Below are 25573 nucleotides of genomic sequence, written 5' to 3'. Positions count from 1 at the left end.
AAGAAATCTCTTGCAGGACCGTATTTGAGGTGCTTGGAGGATCCTGAAGCCAAAGAAGTACTTCAGGATATACATGAAGGGGATTGTGGTAACCATACTGGGGGCAGGTCATTGTTCTCCAAAGTATTAAGGACAGGATATTATTGGCCAATGATGAGGAAAGATGCTGTAGAGTATGCTCGAAGATGTGATGCATGTCAAAGGCATAGTAACATACTACATCAACCAGCTGAACCACTATATCCTATAGCATCCCCTTGGCCGTTCATGAAATGGGGGATGGATATAGTAGGGAAGTTACCGAAAGCTCCGGGAGGAAAAGTCTTTATGCTAGCAATGGCGGATTATTTCTCTAAGTGGGTTGAAGCTGAAGCATTTGTCCAAGTTAGAGACCAAGAAGTAGTATCCTTCATAAAGAGGAATATCCTGACCAGGTTTGGGGTACCAGCTGAAATCATCTGTGATAATGGGTCCCAGTTTATAAGCAAAAGGACAACTGACTTTTGCAAGAGTTGGGGAATCAAAATGATAACATCTACTCCAGTACATCCTCAAGCGATTGGACAGGCAGAATCCTCAAACAACATAATTGTCAATAACTTAAAGAAGAGACTTGGAGCCAAAAAAGGAAGATGGGCAGAAGAATTACCCTTTGTTTTGTGGGCTGATAGAACGACGGTAAATAATGCGACAGGCCAGACCCCATTTTCCTTGGTGTTTGGAGCATAAGCAATGATTCCAACGGAAATGACGATACCTACTGCAAGATCTACCCTACAGGATCCTGAACGGAATCCTGAGGATTTATGTCAAGATTTGGATACCATAGATGAAAAAAGGGATGCAGCAAGGTTAAGGATGGCAGCATATCAACAAAGAATATCCAGGGCATATAACAAGAACATAAGGACTAGGAGATTTCGAGTTGGTGATTGGGTGCTAAGAAAGGCTTTTAAAAATACCACTAATCCTGCCGATGGCAAGCTAGCTCCAAAATGGGAAGGACCGTATGAAGTTGAATCAGAAGCAGGGAAAGGAGCATATAGACTCAAGAATCTGGAAGGAGATATGCTACCAAGATCCTGAAATGCAATACACTTAAAGCTCTATTTCAAGTAAGAATAGAATTTAATTTCTATCCTAATGGTATGTACTCTATCTCTTTTAAAAATATTTATGTATTATCTTGAACTCAATACTGACTTAAGCATCGGAGGGGTGTTAGCCAGGCTAACACCCACCTTAGTTTATAGTTGTTTTGCAGCATATGCTCCAGGATATAGCTCCAGGATTTGCATTAGGGACAAAGCGGAAGACTAGAGGATTGGCCCCCTCTCTCACGTTTAAGGGATCTCGATCCCTTCAAAGGTTTAAAGGTATTCACCTTTCTTTCGAATTGGGTTTAAACACCTCGCCTGGAGCGCAAGTTATCTAGGTATAGTTCAAGGTAGCGGGACCAGTTCATGTAAAAGTGGCTGACAATTTCGTTACTGTTGGCTATATCCTGGATCCTGAAGGTATATGAGGATTGATCACCCTCTCTCACGAAAGGGTATTTTCATACTCTCTAAGGTTTAAAGGTTTTCACCTTTCTAAGACTTGGAGTTTATACACTCTCGCCTGTAGCACATGAAACTCAGGGTTTATCCCCAGGATATCAGGGTTTATTCCCAGGATATTAAGGTTTACCCCCAGTATGTTGAGGATTCATTTCAGGATAACAAGGTTTTTGCCTCGAGGTGTTTGGAATTTATTCAAGCCAAAGTATGAATACACTTGCATTTTTGTGTCATACACAGGGGACATTATCCAAGTTTATAAGTGAGAACTGGGGACATTCCTATGGTGAAAAATTGGAATTGACTCTTTGGGAATCTCTGGTATGATCTTTCCTTTTTATTTGGATAACTTACAGATTGTGTGTCAGTATCCTGATCAGGATATCTTTCAGGATACATTTACAATGTGTTCCCAAGAATGTTCAAATGAAATTATTTTTACAAGTAAAATTCATGTAGTGAAAATAAAGCAACGAAAGGAAGTTATATTATTAACATACCAAAAGATGTGCTCTTAGTTTCACCTTAAAACAAGGCCCATCCACTAAGAGCACTAATAGTTACTTACCGTATTTACTCAACAGTTGAAGGCTTTGTCTCAAACCGAGACCCATCCACCTCCAACTGTTATATTGTTTAAAAGAAAAACATACTAACGGTGATGACCAAGGGCTTCGTCCTGAAACTCAGGATCCCTCCACCTTTGGCCATCATATTGTCTAAGTGCAAGAAAAGTAAATTGTTTAGGGGATTACAGACCAACATTAAATCAAAAAAAGTGGGCTCCGGCCTAAGCATCAACATCCATCATCGCCCACTCAGATGCCCTCACACAGCGGCATCCTCTCCAACCTTCTCCGGCTTATCAGCACCAGCATCCTGCCCAGCATCCTCACCAGCATCCGCTCCAGCATCCTTCTTATCTCCAGCCTGATCCACCACCTCTGCTGACTTGGAGGACTCACCGGCTTCTGCAGGGAGTGGCACAGCTTTTCTTCCAAGCTCCTTCAGTTTGGCCACCCAAGAGTCCACCAGCCAAGCTGGGCACACGAGGCCTGTCTCCTTGGCCTCGTAGGCCATCTTGATGCGAGCTTGTAGCAAGGAGACAATGGCAGAGGTCTTGATCCCTTCCCGGAAAGAAACCATGGCCTGCTCGTGATCCATTTCTGCGGTGGCAAGTTTGAGCTCAGCCTCTTGGGTGACCTTCTTCATCAAGCTCTCGTAATGTCGGGACTTCGCTTCAGCAATAGCACCTTGATCAGCAACAGTGCTTTCGAGCTGTTTGATCCTGGCTTCGTGGAGTGCAACAGTACTGCAGGCATCATTATACAGGTGGAGCAGATGCTGAAGGCCCTGCACATCGAATTCAGGTATGAGTCAGAATATATTAATCAGGATATCCTATCAAGATATATATGTAGGATATATAGCAGGATATTACCTTATTAAGGAAGGATGTCATGGGCTCTAAGGAGTCAGAAAAGCTGAGTTCGTCATAGGAGAACCCCTTGGATCCTGGGGCACTAATTTCTTGACCATGACAGGAGTAGGATAACTGTCAAGCTCGTCAAGGTCAAGGAGGATTGGAACTTTGCTAGAGTCTGCACACAGGGAGTAAAAATTATTTCCTAAATATTTCAAATAAAAGCATGTATGCAGGATATTGAACAGGATCCTTACCAGACATGTTTACACTGGAAGGAGGGCTTGGAGACGGTGGAGACGGGTTAAAACTTCTTTCAGCTTCAGGAAGGAGTCTGATAGCGTCAATCCTTTTCTGTGAATCTGCAAGGGGAGGTGCTAGCTTCCTAAAATCAGCTGCATACAAAACAGTAAAAAGAAAGTTGATCAGTTCAGGATATGGAACAAGATATAAGACAGGATCATCCTAAAACCCTAGGTCCTACCCTTTTTCAACCATTTCACCGGATAATCCGCTCCACCAGGGATTGAATCTCTTTTTACAAAAAAGAATTTGGATTTCCATTCCTCTTCATTCCTGGTGGCTCGGAGGACTAATGGGTCGCTGGAAGTAGAGTAAAATAAGAATCGGCAAGAGCCGTGACATCTAAGCCGGTATGCTAAAGGAAGGTCGTGAACAGAAAGATCAGGGATGTGGTTGTTCTTGATTTGATCAAGAACAGATAAGACTCGCCAAAGCATTGGCATTGTCTGACTAAAGTAGATTTTGGTAACATTAAAGAACTCGGTGATGAAGTCCATGAAAGGAAATTGCAACCCTAAGGTAAAAGGAAAAGCATTGAAGCACAACCACTCGTCGGAAACCATATCTGATCGGATTTCCCGATCAAATGGCCGGAACACCATCCCTTTTGGGAAGATGCCGGAGGTTTTAAGGGCTGACAAGTGTGTACTATCAAAGGTGCATATTTCTTTCTCCGGATCATGGAGAATATTCTGGTGGATAAACGTGGGAGCAGAATCGCCGGAGCTGGATCTTGTTTGCCTCGCCATATTGTCACCGGAATATTGAGTAGAATGAAAGAGGAAGATGGAGTTGGGAGAGAAATGTTTACCTTTTTCTCTTCAGTGATGGTTAAAAGAAAATAAGAGTGAGATAGGAAGCAATGAGTAAATATAGACTGAACGGTTACAACTAGTCACATCAAGGTCTTATCTCTTAATTACCTCGTTATTCGTGAAAAATGTAACCGTTAGTATCAGGATACTTAACGGTAACATTTTTGGGGACAATTGTTATGGGTAAAATTCTTAGCCCATATCCTGGGAAATATCTTGATTTATATCTTGATTATATGATATCTGCTCGTATCCGGGATGCTCATTTAGGATATTGGTAACATCCTGAATGGTATCCTCAGGATTACTAACGGGTTATGTGCAGGAGTACGCGTCTAGTTGCCCAACGTTCATGAAGACCTTTTCTATGGGAGACTCGGTCCAAGTCGTTCACATGAAGCCGTTGAAGCCGCATTACTCGGTCTACAACGTTCATAATGGAATATTTCGTTACTATAAATAGATGGGTATACCAGATCGAATAGGACATCACAGTTACACTCACTACACTTACACACTTGTTCTCTCACAACTTGCACTCCTACACAAATCGTTATAACACTTAGGGATCTGGTCAATATCCTGCACTGTATCCTGAAGTTTGAAGCAATAAGAAGAACTATGCAGCTGCGATTGTCAGCTCCCGAGGTTTTATGCCGGCGATCTAGATTGATCAAGGGCTTTCCTCGTACATCTCGTGTCAACCCCCTTTACTTTTTGCTCATTGTTTGATCATAGATACAGCTCAATATCCTGAGCCGTATCCTGAACATTGTTTTTCCAAACAACATAACTAGCATATTTTCAACACACTTTTTAGCACACTACCTGACTTAACTAATTTGATCACTTAATTGCTTCGGTAATTTTTGACCAAAACAATTTGGCGCCCACCGTGGGGCAAGTGGTGCTATCTTTACTAAAAATCTTTGTGAAATCATTAATCGGTTTTCTGTTTTCAAAACTTTTTGCCACATTATCTTCAATGGCCTTAAGATCAAGCATGAGCTCTTCTACTGTGTCTGCTATGACTTCTGCTACTACTGGTCCGGTGCTTCCACCACCTCCTCCAAGGATGCAAACTTCTTCACAACCTCAGTATATTATCCCTACTCGGAATGTTCAGGGATCTGCTCCGATTTTGGCTTCTAATGATGAAATTCTAACCTTATTTGGAAGTGTGCAGGAACAAATGAGGCAGCAACAGGAAACAAACCAGATGCTGTTGAGGGAAATACAACTCCTGAAGTCCGGCTCGAGCAGATCTGCCGAGGATACCGTCACTCCACTACAGCCCATAACTTTAAACTTTAGTTCAGCTGTGTATACCGAGGATAATAGGGGGAATATTGTGCCCAGCCTTCCTCAGAATCATACTCCTGAAATACCCTCCTCGGTTAGAATGTCAACCGTGAGGAGCTCAGGATATGCTTCAGGATATGGGCAGAATCCTCCGACTGGTAACGTGTCAAATAATAATAATACTATTGCCACTAATAGTGTTGGATCTTTGTAGGATACAGCCGTAACATCAGCATTATCCAGGGAGCTTCAGAAGCTAAAGGATATGATATCCAGTGTACCTGGGGTGGTTCAGCCAATTCCTGAAGTATCCCAGGATAGCCACAGGATATCTCGGTTCGTACGTCCTATTTGTGATGCTGAAATCCCAAAAAGATTCCAGACTCCAAACATGAAGCTTTATGATGGAACCACGGATCCTGAAGAGCATATTGCCCAGTATAGGGAGAGGATGGAGATCAACCCTATCCCTCCGGAGCTCAAGGAAGCTTGCCTGTGTAAGGGTTTCGGTTCTACTCTGACAGGATCAGCCTTAAAATGGCTGTTAAATGTTCCTCCGCATTCGATTACATCATTTGCTCACTTAGTGAATTTATTTAACAGTCACTTTTCTTGCAGTCGGAGTTTTGAGAAACTAACCAGTGATCTTTACAGGATAACTGAAGGGCCTCAGGAATCCTTGAGGGATTATGTGAACAAATTCAATCGAGAATCCTTGGATATCCCACATCTTGATGTTGCAACAGCCGTGCAAGCTTTTAAGATGGGGTTGCAAAAGGATTCTCAGTTTTATCAGGATCTTGTAATGAATCCCTGCAGGAATCTTGACGAGGCTCGTAACAGGGCTCTAAGATATATTCGATTGGAGGATGACAAGAAAATGCAAGAAAGGATGAATGCATCCTCAACATACGAATCGACTAACAGGAAGTCGGAATCCTTGTACAAACCATACCGCTCCAAGCCATATGGCAGAAATGATAACAAGGGAGTGAATGCTGTCGAAGACGAGGATCCTGAAGAATATCCTGAATTATCCGAATATTGTTTTTCTGTTAATATACCTGAACTAATGTATGCTATGCAGGGTTTGGGAGATAAAGCCAGGTGGCCTCGGAAGAATCAACAAAAAGCTGATTGGAAGGATAAATCCAAATGGTGTGCCTTCCATGAGGATTTCGGACATGTTACGGAGGATTGCATTGCCTTGAGGAAGGAAGAAGAATAAAGGTCAGGATACTGAGAAGGATCCTGAACGAGCAGCCTCACCTCCCGCGGATGCCAAGATAATCAACTTCATTTCTGGAGGATCCGACATTTGTGGGACTTCGTATTCGGCGGCGAAGAGACATGCAAAAGAAGCTAAGGCTGAGAGGGGAGACAAACCTGTCAGGATGACTACCCTCACAACTGACAAAATGATCACGTTTGATGCTGATGACAGGGATACTGTCCAGGATCCTCATCATGATGCTCTGGTAATAACGTTATATGTGGCTAACCATTTTGTACGCAGGATATTGGTTGATAATGGCAGCTCCGTCAATATAATCCAACTAGAGACTCTGAAGAGAATGAATGTGTCTCCGATGGATATCACTTCAAAGTCCACCGTGCTTGTTGGGTTTAGTGGAGAGGCTAGGAACACAGTGGGAGAGATAAAGTTACCAGTATATGTTGAAGGAGTCAACTCAATACAACGTTTCTGTGTGATGGACTCTCTATCCTGCTATAACATCATACTGGGAAGACCATGGATCCATGATATGAAGGCTGTGCCATCAACATATCATCAATGCATCAAGATCCCTACCCCTTGGCGAGTTGTCAAAGTCGATAGTGATCAGCAGGAGGCGAAAGAATGTTACTCATCCTCCATGAAATCTTCGACCAAACCAAGTGCAGCATAGCAATTAAAGATGCGGGCCCAGGATATCGTGGAGAATTCGGAGCAGGATGTGAATAAAGTTATCCAGGATCAGGATAATCCTGATATCTCGGTGCTCGTAGGAACCAATATCCCTCAGGATATTGAAGATCAATTAACTAACTTTTTGAAATGCAGGATGTCAACATTCGCATGGAGGCATGAGGATATGACAGGTATATCCAAAGACATTATTACTCACAAGCTTGGAATTGACAGATCATTCAAGCCTATACAACAAAAGAGAAGGAAGTTCGCCCCTGAATGAAATGCAATTATCCAAGAGGAAGTTGAAAGATTATTGAAGTCCAAGATGATCAGAGAAGTCAAATTCCCTAGATGGCTAGTGTTAGGGGAGGATTTTCTAACAATTAGTGATCCTTACTTATTATCCTGACAAGTGATCCTTACTTCTGTGACAGATGGTGATCCTCAGAAGAGCTTCAGGATCAGGATCATGGATCACCTTAAGGATCCTCATACTAACGATTGGCTGTTTGTATTTCGTATTATTTTGCAGGAGTATTGAGCTTGACTTGGTCTTGGCAACGTTACTATGGAATATTCCCCGGGTATCTCGCACTCATTTGAACGAAAATGGACGTTGTGGAGAACGTGGGAGAATGGCATGAAAGTCGGGCAGTTAGTTAGCTTAGTTTAGCTTTCATATTTAAAGGGGTGACGAGCTAAAATTAGAACACTTAGCCATTTTTGCTTACACACACTCTCGTACAGTTGCAGTCACAAAGCTCTCAGCAAACACTTAGCATTTCTCATACTTTTACATGTTTAAGCATAGTGATCCTTGTACTTAGCTCGTCACTATCCGAAGTTGTAAACTTTAATTGATTTATTTGAGCTTGGTGATCGGTAGTTTCCATCACCCGAGGTTTTTTATGCCGGAGATCATTCATTGATCAAGGGCTTCTTCCTCGTATAAATCCTTGTGTTGTTCGTGCAATTTATATCATAGTGATCCTTATCATAGTTCTTCATTTCAAGCATCATTCCCCGTAACTTGGAGTTTGGTTGCATTATCCTGGTGTGATTTTTGACCAAAACAGTTTGGCGCCCACCGTGGGGCAATTGGTGCTTCATTTATAAGGAAGTTTTCTGTTGGTGATCATTCCGGTTCATTGCATACGAATACATGGCTTCATCAGTGAAGAATACCTCTACGGCAATGTCTACGATCAATTCGTCTCAGGGCATTCCACCTTTGCCTCCACCACCTGCTGGATCTCAGAAAAATGCTGAGAAGAAACCAACTCCCATTTTCTCTAAACCTCCAACTTCTTCTGCTTCTTCTACCCCCACTACTAGTGACATGTTTACCTTGATTTTGCAGATGAGAGATCACATACAGCAACAGGACAAGACCAATGATAGGATCCTCAAAGAAATCAGAGATCTCAAGAAACAAAAGAAAGCGGCAGAGGATCATTCCCCACTGCTGCCCAGATCTTTGGATTTTGATACTCCGGTGATTACCTCTCAGCCTTAGGTGATTCCAGACGTTCAGTATGTGGGTGGACTAAAAGGAGTGCACTACGGATCAACAGTAATGACTCAGGCATCAGGTTCATATTTCCAGCCAGCAGGATCCTATCCTCAGCATATGGGATCCTTCATGAGTTCAGGAGCCTACTCAGGAGCGCAGCAGGTTCAAGGATCCTCCTTTGTTCCAGGATCATCCCAGGTTCAAGGATCCTCCTTTGTTCCAGGATCGTCCCAGGTTCAAGGATCCTCCTTTGTTCCAGGATCATCCCAGGTTCAAGGATCCTCCTTTGTTCCAGGATCATCCCAGGTTCAAGGATCCTCCTTTGTTCCAGGATCATCCCAGGTTCAAGGATCCTCCTTTGTTCCAAGATCATCCTAGGTTCAAGGATCCTCCTTTGTTCCAGGATCGTCCCAGGTTCAAGGATCCTCCTTTGTTCCAGGATCATCCCAGGTTCAAGGATTCTCCTTTGTTCCAGGATCATCCCAGGTTCAAGGATCCTCCTTTGTTCCAGGATCATCCCAGTTTTAGGGATCCTTCCAGATGCCAGGATCCTTGAGGAGTTTGCAAACAGGAAATTCAGATGTCCATCAGGGAGATTTTATTCCAATGCAGACCATTGCTTCCACTGGTCCCTCCATCATCCCAGAGTCCCTGCAATATGGATTCACATCCAATGTTCCTAACTTGAACCCAATGGGAGGTAACACTTTTAACAATTCTCTTACCACTAACCATGGATTCATGCAGGATGCAGGTATCAACCATGCTATGGCCAGAGAGTTGCAAAAACTGAAGGATATGATACCAAGTGTTCCAGGAGTGGTCAAACCTATCCCGGAGATTGCAGATGGAAGCCATAAGATATCTCGTTTTGCACCACCCATCTGTGATGCTGAGATACCCAAAAGGTTCCATGTTCCAACTATGAAGCTGTATGATGGTTCAACGGATCTTGAGGAACACATAGCACAATACAGGGAGAGGATGGAGATCAATCCAATTCCAGAAAGGTTAAAGGAAGCATGCATATGCAAGGGATTTGGATCCACTCTTACTGGATCAGCTCTCAAGTGGCTGCTAAGTCTCCCCCCTTACTCTATTACCTCATTCGCTAATCTAGTTAACTTATTCAATAATCAGTTTTCTTGTAGTAGAAAATTTGAACGATTAACTAGTGATTTATATAGGATAACTCAGGGTCATAATGAATCATTAATGGATTACATAACCAAATTTAGTAAAGAATCCTTAGACATTCCCAACTTGGATATAGCCACGGCTGTTGAGGCCTTCAAAATGGGATTGCTTAGGGATTCATTGTTCTATGATGATCTTGTTATGACACCATGCAGGAACCTAGATGAGGTAAGAACCCGGGCACTCAGGTTCATCCAGCTAGAGGATGACAAGAGGATCTAGGAGAGATTAGCAGGATCCTCAAAACAAGAAAAGCAAGGATCCTCGTTCAAGAACAACAAATTCAAATCCTATAACAGATCTGACAACCAGAACGTGCATGCTGTTGATCAAGAAGATGATGATGAGGATTATCCTCCAATTTCTGAATATTGTTTTTCCGTTGATAATAATGAACTAATCCTTGCAATGCAGAATCTAGGAGATAAAGCCAGATGGCCTAGAAAAAATGACAGACCGGCCGCAACTAAAGACAAATCAAAGTGGTGTGCATACCATGAGGATTTTGGGCATTTAACGGAGGAATGCATCGCGTTGAGAAAGGAAATTGGATATCTATTGAGCAAGGGGCATTTAAAAGAATTGTTGGGTAGAAAAAAGTCAAGGACTCAGGATCCTGAAAGGATCCCTGAGAAAGCTCCAGCCCCTCCGGTAGATGCACAAGTGATAAATTTTATTTCTGGAGGATCAGACATCTGTGGTACATCCTTCTCAGCAGCTAAAAGGCATGCAAAGGAAGCTAAAATGGATAATGGAGAAAGACCTGTTCGAACATCAAGTGTCTCTGAGGGAAAAGTCATAACCTTTGATGAGGATGATCGTGTTGACATCCAGGATCCTCATCACGATGGTTTAGTTATTACTCTTTTTATTTCTAACCATTTTGTCCGCAGGATCCTTATTGACGGAGGAAGCTCAGTGAACATTATCCAGCTAGATGTTCTGAAGAAAATGGGTATCCCTGAATCAGATATCATACCAAGATCCTCCGTGCTTGTGGGATTTAGTGGCGAAACTAAGAACACCCTGGGGGACATCAAACTCCCAATTTATGTCGAAGGATTACATAATTATAAAAAATTTTGTGTTATTGACTGTTTATCTTGTTGTAATGTTATCCTTGGCAGGCCCTGGATACACGATATGAAGGCAGTCCCATCTACCTACCATCAATGTGTGAAGCTCCCTAGCCCTTGGGGAATAGTCAAGATCGATAGTGATCAGCAGGAGGCTAAGGATTGTTATACTTCATCAATGAAACCAGCCTCAAAATCAAGGGATCAATAGCAATCAAAGTATCCTCCGAGGGATGTCTTGAAGGCAAGAGAGCAGGATGTGGTAGAAATCCTCATGGATCCTGATGATCCTGAATCCAAAATCTATATTGGGTCAGGGATCCTTGGCAAGATGAAAGAAGACCTTGTATCCTTCCTCAAAAGAAGGAAGACTTCCTTTGCATGGAAACATGAGGATATGACAGGTATATCTAAGGATATTATCACTCATAAACTTGGCATTGACAGGTCATTCAAACTAATCCATCAAAAAAGGAGGAAGTTTGCACCAGAAAGAAATGCCGTTATCCAGGAAGAGGTAGAAAAATTGCTCCGAGCAGGTATGATTAGAGAGGTGAAGTATCCAAGATGGCTGGCCAATGTGGTTGTTGTTCAAAAGAAAAATGGAAAGTGGAGGGTATGTGTCGATTTCACCGATTTAAATAAGGCATGCCCCAAGGATCCTTTCCCATTACCCTACATTGACTCCATGGTGGATGCAACGGCGGGTCATGAACTGTTGACTTTTATGGATGCTTCATCTGGATTCCAACAAATTCAGATGGAACCATCTGACCAAGAGGATACGGCTTTTATTACCCCAACCGGTATATATTGTTATATTGCTATGCCGTTTGGATTAAGGAATGCAGGTGCAACATATCAAAGGCTGGTGAATATGATGTTCAAGGATCAGATTGGACAAACTATGGAGGTTTACATAGACGATATGGTGGTAAAGTCCATAAAAGCTGAGGATCACCTAAGAGACTTGGAGGAAGCATTTGATATCCTTGACAGATATAACATGAAACTTAATCCTTCAAAATGTCACTTTGGTGTTAAAGCAGGTAAATTCTTAGGATATATGGTGACCAAGAGAGGCATTGAAGCTAGCCCGGAACAAATCAAAGCCTTGGTGAACATCAAATCTCCTGCCAATGCTAAGGATGTGCAAAGGCTAATAGGCAGGATAGCAGCTTTAAACAGATTTATATCCAAATCCTCAGAGAAGTGCAAAGAATTCTATGATATCCTAAGGAAGAACAAGAAATTTGAGTGGACTGAGAAGCATGAGAGTGCTTTACGAGCTCTCAAAGAATACCTATCCTCAGCTCCAGCCTTGATGAAACCAGAAAAAGGAGATGTGTTATCCTTATATCTTGCGGTATCCTCAAAAGCAGTAAGTGCAGTCCTTGTAGATCATGAAGGTACACAACATCCTATCTATTATGTAAGTAAGAGTTTACTTGATGCCGAATCCAGGTATTCACACCTTGAAAAGCTTATTCTTGCATTAATCATGGCATCTACTAAGTTGAGACATTATTTTGAAACTCATGTTATTGTCGTTAAAACTAATTTTCCAATTAAGAATGTCCTCAGGAAACCAGAGATGTCTGGAAGGATGGCTAAGTGGGCAGTGAAGCTTAGTGCCTATGATATAAGATATGAGCCTAGAACAGCCATCAAATCCCAAGCATTGGCCGACTTTGTGGCTGATTTCAGTAGTGATTTACAAAAGGAAGCCGAGTTAGAAGTCCAGCAGCTGGAAGAGACGAAGGATCCTTGGATACTCCATACTGATGGATCCTCAAATGTCAAAGGCACAGGGCTTGGTATACTACTAAAATCGCCACAGGGGGACATAATACCCCACTCCATAGCTTGTGAGTTCCAAACCACTAACAATGAGGCTGAATATGAAGCCTTGATTGCTGGTTTGCAAATTGCTAAGCATATGGGAATCAGGTATCTTGAGGTACATGTAGATTCATTGTTAATTACAAATCACTTTAATGGATCCTATGCTGTTAAAGGTGAAAAGCTAACCAAGTATTTGGAGATAGTCAAAGAATTGGCACTCTCTTTTGTTTCCTTTAGTTTGACACAGGTACCAAGGGAAGAAAATACAGAAGCTGATGCACTGGCTAATTTAGGATCATCTTTGAAGATCCCGGAGGATATAAGCATTCCCATTATCCATATCCTGGCTCCTGCCATCGAGGATCATGTGACGATGGAAATAGGAGAGGGTTATGGGATTATCCCTAGTGAGGATACTCAATCTCATTCAGGATCAGGATCATGGATCTCACCAATCATGAGATACTTACAACACAGAGAGATTCCTATGGGAGAAAACCCTAGAGCTTTCAAAATTAAGGTATCTCAATTCACAATCTTAAATAATATGTTGTATAAGCGATCTCTTGCAGGACCATATTTAAGATGCATCGAGGATCCTGAAGTCCAAGAAGTTTTAAAAGACTTCCATGAAGGAGATTGTGGAAACCACACTAGGGGCAGGGCATTGTTCTCAAGGATCTTAAGGACAGGATACTATTGGCCAACTATGAAAAGAGATGCTGTGGAATATGCTAAGAAGTGTGATCCTTGTCAGAGACACAGCAATATCCTTCATCAGCCGGCTGAATTTCTACATCCTATATCCTCCTCTTGGCCATTTATGAGATGGGGGATGGATATAGTTGGTAAGCTCCCTAAGGCACCTGGTGGGAAAGTGTTCATGCTTGCTATGACTGATTATTTCTCCAAGTGGATAGAGGCTGAAGCTTTTGCCCAAGTCAGAGAAAAGGAAGTTATATCCTTTATTAAGAGAAATATTATAACTAGATTTGGCATTCCTTCTGAAATTATATGTGATAATGGTTCCCAATTTATTGGGGGCAGAACCACTAACTTTTGTGACAGCTGGGGGATTAAGATGATAACATCAACACCAGTCCACCCACAAGCTAATGGTAAAGCAGAATCATCCAACAAGATCATCATCAACAATTTGAAGAAGAAACTTGGATCCAAGAAAGGGAAATGGGTAGAAGAATTACCTTATGTGCTTTGGGCTGATAGGACAACCCCCAAGAATGCTACTGGTCAAACACCATTCTCTTTGGTATTTGGGGCAGAATCTGTGATCCCAACAGAAATGGTGGTTCCAACTGCTAGAACGAGTACCCGTGATCCTGAGGAAAATGATGAGAACATGGCTCAAGACTTGGATACTATTGAGGAAATCAGGGATTTGGCTAGGATAAGGATGGCTAGTTATCAACAAAAAATGGCTGGTGCTTACAACAAAAATGTCAGGATAAGGAAGTTTCAAATTGGAGATATGGTATTGAGGAAAGCATTCCAGAATACCACCAATCCGGCTGATGGAAAGTTGGCACCAAAATGGGAAGGCCCTTATTTGATTGAAGCTGAAGCAGGAAAAGGGGCATATAGATTGCTGGCCATGGAAGGTGATTTGTTACCAAGGGCTTGGAATGTTGTCCATTTGAAGAAGTATTTTATGTGAGCAGGATCCTCCGGAAGCATATGATCCTTACATCAGGGGTATCCTTGAAGGAACCTTAAAGCTTCAATGATCCTTACTCTGGTAACGTCCTAATCTTGAACTATTTCCTTTATTTATTTTCTCATACAAGGATAAGGGTCATGTATCCTTTATCCTTCTCTCACAAGACTTTGAGTTTTGAAAGTTCAGGTATCCTTAGCATAATGTTGATTATCTACAGAAGCAATTCAGATCTTTGGGTTTAACCCCAGTTGTTTGGGCTTGACCCCAGTTTCGCCTGTAGCGCATGATGATCCTGGTATAGTTCAAGGCATTGGGACCAGTACTCGCTTTAGGCGCTGATAATTCCATTGTACTGGCTATACCTAGGATCCTACGTATAATGGTAGACGTACCATACATCCGTTCCTAAGGTTTCTAACGTTTTCACGTTAGCTAAGGTTTTGGCATTATCATGTCACTAAGTTTGGATAGTCGCCAGTTAGGGCCATACTCCAGTTTACATACGATCCTTGAGCTTGTCCCCAGTTATCCTTGGGCTTGTCCCCAGTTTTCCTTGGGCTTGTCCCCAGTTATCCTTGGGCTTGTCCCCAGTTGCTAACTCTTATCCTATATTGGCTTAGTCCCAAGTTATAATCTATTTCAGGTCCTTGAAGTTTAACAACTAAGGATCCTTGATCCTTATCTCTAACTAAGGTTTATCTTATGGTTATCCTGATTATGACTAGGGTCCTAACTTGGATCCTCAGGTATGATTCTTAACTATTTCAGTTCTATTCATTGATTATTTGAATCACCCTTGTACATCCTTAGAACATATACTACTTTTTGGGATTTTTCAACTATAGGATATTTGATCATGGATCATATCCTAAATGTTTTCAATCTGACTTATTCAAAGTTGCTTATTTAATAAGTATACATCAAGACAATTAAAAATTAAAGGAACTTAAAGGATAACAACACAGGATAAGCGACAAAAAGTTAAAGTTTTATTTATTAACAAAAAGACTAACCCTTCAAAGGTTGTCAAAATTACCTACCCCAAGCATCTACCAGCAATACGTGGCCCGTCCGCTGGGGTAGGTAAAGGGTGTCCATCATAATAGGTTTAAAGTTGTGCAGGAAAGTAAAAACGGCAGGATCACAACGGTTTCATCCCCCAAACAGAGGATCCCTCCACCATATGCAATCCTACCTATTGTCTGAAGGATCCTAGATCCTTAATCCTAAAAACTATTGTTCAGTACAAACCATCAAATTGTTCAAAACAAACAACCACTAAACAAAAAAAAATTGGGCTCCGGCTAAGTCACGAAATTTCCATCATTGCCCAATCCTGCAGCCTAGACCTTCGCTGCATCCTCACCACCCGCTCCACTTGCCTCACCACCCTGATCCTTGCCACTGCCTCCAGCCTCAAGCGTCAAGATCTCCTCAGCCTCTTCATCGTCCTCCAGTTCAGCTAGCCTTGCTTTCCAGCCCTCCACATCCCAGGTGCTCTTGTCAAAAGCAGGATCCTGAGCTTCCATGGCCATTTGCAGCTGGATCTTGTACATTGCTATGGCGGCGGAGACCTTAGCATCCTGGGTGATCTCGTGCTTCTCATAGTCAAAGTTGATCAGCATCTTGGCAGCATCATTCTTGGTGGCCTGGAGATCCTTCTGAAGATCGGCTATCTTGAGGTATTTCAGCACAGCAACCTGTTGAAGATCAGCAATCTTGGTATCCTGATCCTCAACGTGGCCAACATAGGTCTCTATCTCAGCAAATTTCTGCAAGGAAGACAAAGGATATTGTCAGAACCTAGTGATCCTCATACAAGCAGGATGTACAAGCAGGGACAGTGATCCTTACCTCATTGAAGTAGTCCATGAACTGTTGGTGGATCAAGGGAAGGCCTTGCAAATCCTTAGCTTCGGAGGCCTTTCTCTTCTTGCCTCCCTTCCCCCTGAGGGGTGCCTTGGGGATTGAAGCAGTTGGGCTGGCAGGAGTCTTCTTCCTCGAGGATTTGACATTGGTGAGATCGGTGATGCTGAACTTCGAAGCTGACTTGGTGGACTTTCCGGCACCTACACAACCAAAACAAGATAAGTATCTAAATTTTACTTGAATTTCATTATCTAATTAAATCTTTAAACAAGGATACTTACTTGACATCGTGACAGAACCAGAGGATACTTCCTGAGAATCTTGGGTGGTAGACTTGAAAGTTCTTGTTTCAGGGTCCAGTCTCTTGAAAGCCAAGAGTCTCTCTTTAGCAGCCGGAATCAGTCTGAGATATGCAACGGAGATAGTTGTACAACAAAAGAACAATAAAAAGTCAGTGATCCTTATATCAAAAGAAAGGTTCTCTGGTGATCCTCCCCAGGATCCTTCATCCTACCATGGGTAGCCCACGTCTTGGGTAGATCCTTCCCATCTGGGATAGAATCTCTCCTCACAAAGAAGAAGAGCCACTTCCAGTTGGTGTCATTCTTGGTGGCCTTGAAGATTGGATGTTCCTCCCCAGGTTTTCGTTTGAATAAATAGCGATGGGAACCAAAGGTGGTCAGGTCATACAATTCTCCTAACTCAGCCATGCCTAGATCTATCCCCTCCTGCTCGATGATCCTTTCAAGGGTATATAAGACCCTCCAGATCATCAGCATAGCTTGGATGTAGGATATGCCGGTCAGGGAAAAGAAGGATTGGGTGAAAGCTGGGAAAGGATACGTGTAACCTATGGTGAATGGGGTAACAGGGAATGCAACCCAGTTATCAGAGATGTGATCGCTAAGAGCGTTGGGGTTAAAGGATTTGAAAACCGTGTTCGCCGGGAAACAGTAGCGTATCCTGTCAATCTGTGGATCGGTGAAGCAGCATCGTTCCTTTATGGAATCTTCAATGATTCCTTGGCTTTTTAGCGGGCTGTTCTTCTGATGATCCTTAGCAGGGGAACTCCGAAGCAGCATTTTGAACGGAATAGTAAAAAGAAAGAAAAACAGAGCAAGCAAAGAGAGAAGATGAAGGGGAGAATACCTGGTTGATCTTCTGAATGCGGTTATAAAGGGAGTAGCTTTGAATTTAAATGCATTCGATCATATCTCTATCTCTATTTATAATCATGATTTTGCAGGAATGTCACTTCTGTGACGTCACGACGCAACGGCTAGTTAGAAATTAACGGCTATAAATCCGTTAAGTTTGTTGCAGATAAGATCAAGAAAAAATATATCGTTACTTTTACATTACACTCCTTATATTTTGGGGGCAATTGTTAGGGGAGGATTTTCTAACAATTAGTGATCCTTACTTATTATCCTAACAAGTGATCCTTACTTCTGTGACAGATGGTGATCCTCAGAAGAGCTTCAGGATCAGGATCATGGATCACCTTAAGGATCCTCATACTAACGATTGGCTGTTTGTATTTCGTATTATTTTGCAGGAGTATTGAGCTTGACTTGATCTTGGCAACGTTACTATGGAATATTCCCCGGGTATCTCGCACTCATTTGAACGAAAATGGACGTTGTGGAGAACGTGGGAGAATGGCATGAAAGTCGGGCAGTTAGTTAGCTTAGTTTAGCTTTCATATTTAAAGGGGTGACGAGCTAAAATTAGAACACTTAGCCATCTTTGCTTACACACACTCTCGTACAGTTGCAGTCACAAAGCTCTCAGCAAACACTTAGCATTTCTCACACTTTTACACGTTTAAGCATAGTGATCCTTGTACTTAGCTTGTCACTATCCGAAGTTGTAAACTTTAATTGATTTATTTGAGCTTGGTGATCGGTAGTTTCCATCACCCGGGGTTTTTTATGCCGGAGATCATTCATTGATCAAGAGCTTTTTCCTCGTATAAATCCTTGTGTTGTTCGTGCAATTTATATCATAATGATCCTTATCATAGTTCTTCATTTCAAGCATCATTCCCCGTAACTTGGAGTTTAGTTGCATTATCCTGGTGTGATTTTTGACCAATCATGAGATACTTACAACACGGAGAGATTCATATGGGAGAAAACCCTAGAGCTTTCAAAATTAAGGTATCTCAATTCACAATCTTAAATAATATGTTGTATAAGCGATCTCTTGCAGGACCATATTTAAGATGCATCGAGGATCCTGAAGTCCAAGAAGTTTTAAAAGACTTCCATGAAGGAGATTGTGGAAACCGCACTGGGGGCGGGGCATTGTTCTCAAGGATCTTAAGGACAGGATACTATTGGCCAACTATGAAAAGAGATGCTGTGGAATATGCTAAGAAGTGTGATCCTTGTCAGAGACACAGCAATATCCTTCATCAGCCGGCTGAATTTCTACATCCTATATCCTCCTCTTGGCCATTTATGAGATGGGGGATGGATATAGTTGGTAAGCTCCCTAAGGCACCTGGTGGGAAAGTGTTCATGCTTGCTATGACTGATTATTTCTCCAAGTGGATAGAGGCTGAAGCTTTTGCCCAAGTCAGAGAAAAGGAAGTTATATCCTTTATTAAGAGAAATATTATAACTAGATTTGGCATTCCTTCTGAAATTATATGTGATAATGGTTCCCAATTTATTGGGGGCAGAACCACTAACTTTTGTGACAGCTGGGGGATTAAGATGATAACATCAACACCAGTCCAGCCACAAGCTAATGGTCAAGCAGAATCATCCAACAAGATCATCATCAACAATTTGAAGAAGAAACTTGGATCCAAGAAAGGGAAATGGGCAGAAGAATTACCTTATGTGCTTTGGGCTGATAGGACAACCCCCAAGAATGCTACTGGTCAAACACCATTCTCTTTGGTATTTGGGGCAGAATCTGTGATCCCAACAGAAATGGTGGTTCCAACTGCTAGAACGAGTACCCGTGATCCTGAGGAAAATGATGAGAACCTGGCTTAAGACTTGGATACTATTGAGGAAATCAGGGATTTGGCTAGGATAAGGATGGCTAGTTATCAACAAAAAATGGCTGGTTCTTACAACAAAAATGCAGGATAAGGAAGTTTCAAATTGGAGATATGGTATTGAGGAAAGCATTCCAGAATACCACCAATCCGGCTGATGGAAAGTTGGCACCAAAATGGGAAGGCCCTTATTTGATTGAAGCTGAAGCAGGAAAAGGGGCATATAGATTGCTAACCATGGAAGGTGATTTGTTACCAAGGGCTTGGAATGCTGTCCATTTGAAGAAGTATTTAATGTGAGCAGGATCCTCCGGAAGCATATGATCCTTACATTAGGGGTATCCTTGAAGGATCCTTAAAGCTTCAATGATCCTTACTCTTGTAACTTCCTAATCTTGAACTATTTCCTTTATTTATTTTCTCATACAAGGATAAGGGTCATGTATCCTTTATCCTTCTCTCACAAGACTTTGAGTTTTGAAAGTTCAGGTATCCTTAGCATAATGTTGATTATCTACAGAAGCAATTCAGATCTTTGGGTTTAACCCCAGTTGTTTGGGCTTGACCCCAGTTTCGCCTGTAGCGCATGATGATCCTGGTATAGTTCAAGGCATTGGGACCAGTACTCGCTTTAGGGGATGATAATTCCATTGTACTGGCTATACCTAGGATCCTACGTATAATGGTAGACGTACCATACATCCGTTCCTAAGGTTTCTAACGTTTTCACGTTAGCTAAGGTTTTGGCATTATCATGTCACTAAGTTTGGATAGTCGCAAGTTAGGGTCATACTCCAGTTTACATACGATCCTTGGGCTTGTCCCCAGTTATCCTTGGGCTTGTCCCTAGTTATCCTTGGGCTTGTCCCCAGTTATCCTTGGGCTTGTCCCCAGTTATCCTTGGGCTTGTCCCCAGTTATCCTTGGGCTTGTCCCCAGTTATCCTTGGGCTTGTCCCCAGTTGCTAACTCTTATCCTATATTGGCTTAGTCCCAAGTTATAATCTATTTCAGGTCCTTGAAGTTTAACAACTAAGGATCCTTGATCCTTATCTCTCCCTAAGGTTTATCTTATGGTTATCCTGATTATGACTAGGGTCCTAACTTGGATCCTCAGGTATGATCCTTAACTATTTCAATTCCATTCATTGTTTATTTGAATAAATCCTATACTATGACAACCGAACTTATAATCCTTAGAACATATACTACTTTTTGGGATTTTTCAACTATAGGATATTTGATCATAGATCATATCCTAAATGTTTTCAATCTGACTTATTCAAAGTTGCTTATTTAATAAGTATACATCAAGACAATTAAAAATTAAAGGAACTTAAAGGATAACAACACAGGATAAGCGACAAAAAGTTAAAGTTTTATTTATTAACAAAAAGACTAACCCTTCAAAGGTTGTCAAAATTACCTACCCCAAGCATCTACCAGCAATACGTGGCCCGTCCGCTGGGGTAGGTAAAGGGTGTCCATCATAATAGGTTTAAAGTTGTGCAGGAAAGTAAAAACGGCAGGATCACAATGGTTTCATCCCCCAAACAGAGGATCCCTCCACCATATGCAATCCTACCTATTGTCTGAAGATCCTAGATCCTTAATCCTAAAAACTATTGTTCAGTACAAACCATCAAATTGTTCAAAACAAACAACCACTAAACAAAAAAAAAATGGGCTCCGGCTAAGTCTCGAAATTTCCATCATTGCCCAATCCTGCAGCCTAGACCTTCGCTGCATCCTCACCACTAGCTCCACTTGCCTCACCACCCTGATCCTTGCCACTGCCTCCAGCCTCAAGCGTCAAGATCTCCTCAGCCTCTTCATCGTCCTCCAGTTCAGCTAGCCTTGCTTTCCAGCCCTCCACATCCCAGGTGCTCTTGTCAAAAGCAGGATCCTGAGCTTCCATGGCCATTTGCAGCTGGATCTTGTACATTGCTATGGCGGCGGAGACCTTAGCATCCTGGGTGATCTCGTGCTTCTCATAGTCAAAGTTGATCAGCATCTTGGCAGCATCATTCTTGGTGGCCTGGAGATCCTTCTGAAGATCGGCTATCTTGAGGTCTTTCAGCACAGCAACCTGTTGAAGATCAGCAATCTTGGTATCCTGATCCTCAACGTGGCCAACATAGGTCTCTATCTCAGCAAATTTCTGCAAGGAAGACAAAGGATATTGTCAGAACCAAGTGATCCTCATACAAGCAGGATGTACAAGCATGGACAGTGATCCTTACCTCATTGAAGTAGTCCATGAACTGTTGGCGGATCAAGGGAAGGCCTTGCAAATCCTCAGCTTCGGAGGCCTTTCTTTTCTTGCCTCCCTTCCCCCTGAGGGGTGCCTTGGGGATTGAAGCAGTTGGGCTGGCAGGAGTCTTCTTCCTCGAGGATTTGACATTGGTGAGATCGGTGATGCTGAACTTCGAAGCTGACTTGGTGGACTTTCCTGGTGGACTTTCCGGCACCTACACAACCAAAACAAGATAAGTATCTAAATTTTACTTGAATTTCATTATCTAATTAAATCTTTAAACAAGGATACTTACTTGACATCGTGACAGAACCAGATGATACTTCCTGAGAATCTTGGGTGGTAGACTTGAAAGTTCTTGTTTCAGGGTCCAGTCTCTTGAAAGCCAAGAGTCTCTCTTTAGCAGCCGGAGTTAGTCTGAGATATGCAACGGAGATAGTTGTACAACAAAAGAACAATAAAAAGTCAGTGATCCTTATATCAAAAGAAAGGTTCTCTGGTGATCCTCCCTAGGATCCTTCATCCTACCATGGGTAGCCCACGTCTTGGGTAGATCCTTCCCATCTGGGATAGAATCTCTCCTCACAAAGAAGAAGCGCCGCTTCCAGTTGGTGTCATTCTTGGTGGCCTTGAAGATTGGATGTTCCTCCCCAGGTTTTCGTTTGAATAAATAGTGATGGGAACCAAAGGTGGTCAGGTCATACAGTTCTCCTAACTCAGCCATGCCTAGATCTATCCCCTCCTGCTCGATGATCCTTTCAAGGGTATATAAGACCCTCCAGATCATCGGCATAGCTTAGATGTAGGATATGCCGGTCAGAGAAAAGAAGGATTGGGTGAAAGCTGGGAAAGGATACGTGTAACCTATGGTGAATGGGGTAACAGGGAATGCAACCCAGTTATCAGAGATGTGATCGCTAAGAGCGTTGGGGTTAAAGGATTTGAAAACCGTGTTCGCCGGGAAACAGTAGCGTATCCTATCAATCGGTGGATCGGTGAAGCAGCATCGTTCCTTTATGGAATCTTCAATGATTCCTTGGCTTTTTAGCGGGTTGTTCTTCTGATGATCCTTAGCAGGGGAACTCCGAAGCAGCATTTTGAACGGAATAGTAAAAAGAAAGAAAAACAGAGCAAGCAAAGAGAGAAGATGAAGGGGAGAATACCTGGTTGATCTTCTGAATACGGTTATAAAGGGAGTAGCTTTGAATTTAAATGCATTCGATCATATCTCTATCTCTATTTATAATCATGATTTTGCAGGAATGTCACTTCTGTGACGTCATAACGCAACGGCTAGTTAGAAATTAACGGCTATAAATCCGTTAAGTTTTTTGCAGATAAGATCAAGAAAACATAATTCGTTACTTTTACATTACACTCCTTATATTTTGGGGGCAATTGTTAGGGGAGGATTTTCTAACAATTAGTGATCCTTACTTATTATCCTGACAAGTGATCCTTACTTCTGTGACAGATGGTGATCCTCAGAAGAGCTTCAGGATTAGGATCATGGATCACCTTAAGGATCCTCATATTAACGACTGGCTGTTTGTATTTCGTATTATTTTGCAGGAGTATTGAGCTTGACTTGGTCTTGGCAACGTTACTATGGAATATTCCCCGGGTATCTCGCACTCATTTGAACGAAAATGGACGTTGTGGAGAACGTGGGAGAATGGCATGAAAGTTGGGCAGTTAGTTAGCTTAGTTTAGCTTTCATATTTAAAGGGTTGACGAGCTAAAATTAGAGCACTTAGCCATTTTTGCTTACACACACTCTCGTACAGTTGCAGTCACAAAGCTCTCAGCAAACACTTAGCATTTCTCACACTTTTACACGTTTAAGCATAGTGATCCTTTTACTTAGCTCGTCACTATCCGAAGTTGTAAACTTTAATTGATTTATTTGAGCTTGGTGATCGGTAGTTTCCATCACCCGAGGTTTTTTATGCCGGAGATCATTCATTGATCAAGGGCTTTTTCCTCGTATAAATCCTTGTGTTGTTCGTGCAATTTATATCATAGTGATCCTTATCATAGTTCTTCATTTCAAGCATCATTCCCCGTAACTTGGAGTTTGGTTGCATTATCCTGGTGTGATTTTTGACCAAAACAGCTAGCAAACATGGTAGTGGTTCAAAAGAAGAATGGGAAGTGGAGAGTTTGTGTAGACTACACAGACCTGAACAAAGCTTGTCCAAAAGACCCGTTCCCTCTTCCACATATCGACTCAATGGTGGATGCTACTGCAGGGCATGAAATGTTGACTTTCATGGATGCATCCTCAGGATTTCAGCATATTCAAATGGAACCTTCTGACCAGGAGGATACGGCCTTTATGACACCAACAGGTATTTATTGTTATACTGCTATGCCTTTCGATTTAAAAAATGCAGGTGCAACATACCAGAGATTGGTAAATATGATGTTTAAAGACAAACTAGGGGACACCATGGAGGTATACATTGATGATATGGTGGTAAAATCAAAGAGAGCCCAGGATCACCTCCAGGATATTAAGGGAGCATTTGATATCTTGGACCAGTATAATATGAAGCTAAATCCTGCTAAGTGCCATTTCGGAGTAGGGGCAGGAAAATTCCTAGGATATATGGTGACCAAAAGAGGAATAGAGGCGAGCCCGGAGCAGATTAAAGCCATCTTGGATATTAAATCACCTTCAAATATGAAAGACGTTCAGCGGTTAACAGGAAGAGTGGCAGCACTAAACCGATTTATTTCAAGATCCTCAGAAAAGTGCAAAGAGTTCTATGATATCCTGAAAAAGAATAAGAAATTTGAATGGGGTGAGAAGCATGAAGCAGCCCTGCAGGATTTGAAGCAGTATCTTTCAACCGCACCTCTATTGATGAAGCCTGAGGATGGTGAACCATTATCCCTATATCTTGCAGTATCAGGGAATGCAGTAAGTGCAGTTCTCGTAAAGGATCACGAAGGTCAGCAGTATCCTATTTATTATGTTAGCAAAAGCTTATTAAATGCTGAAACTAGATATTCTCACCTAGAAAAGTTAATATTGGCTCTAGTTATGGCATCAACAAAGCGTATACATTACTTTGAGACACATAGGATTCATGTCAAAACTAATTATCCAATCAAAAATGTGCTTAGGAAACCAGAAATGTCCGGTAGGATGGCTAAGTGGTCGGTAAAATTGAGTGCTTATGATCTAATATATGAACCTAGAAATGCCATAAAGTCTCAGGTTTAGCTGACTTTGTGGCTGATTTCAGTAGTGACATTCAGGAGGAGGTAGACCTAGAAGTCCAGCAATTAGGAGAATCCTCAGGATCCTGGATATTGTATACTGATGGTGCATCTAATGTAAGAGGAGTAGGTTTGGGATACTACTAAAATCGCCACAGGGGGACATATTACCCCAGGCTATTAGGTGTGAATTCCCTGCTACCAATAACGAAGCAGAATATGAGGCTTTGATTGCAGGATTAGAATTGGCTAAGAAGATGAGTATTAAGAATTTGCAAGTATATGTTGATTCCTTGTTAATTACTAATCATTTCAACGGATCCTATGCAGTCAAGGGTGAGAAGTTAATCGAATACCTTGGTATTCTCAAAAAATTAGTAGGATATTTCGATGTTTTTACACTTGAACAGGTACCAAGGGAGGATAATGCTGAAGCAGATGCCTTGGCAAACCTGGGATCATCGATCAGGATACTGGATGGGACCCAAATACCAATATTACATATCTTGTGTCCTGCGACGAATCCTCAGGATAAAGAAGTAGTAGGTATTCAGGATCCCGGAGTGGAGTATCCTGAGA

The sequence above is a fragment of the Helianthus annuus genome, chromosome 11, assembly GCF_002127325.2.
Source record: "Helianthus annuus cultivar XRQ/B chromosome 11, HanXRQr2.0-SUNRISE, whole genome shotgun sequence".
Classification (NCBI taxonomy): Eukaryota; Viridiplantae; Streptophyta; class Magnoliopsida; order Asterales; family Asteraceae; genus Helianthus; species Helianthus annuus.
Note: the sequence above shows the minus strand (reverse complement) of the source record.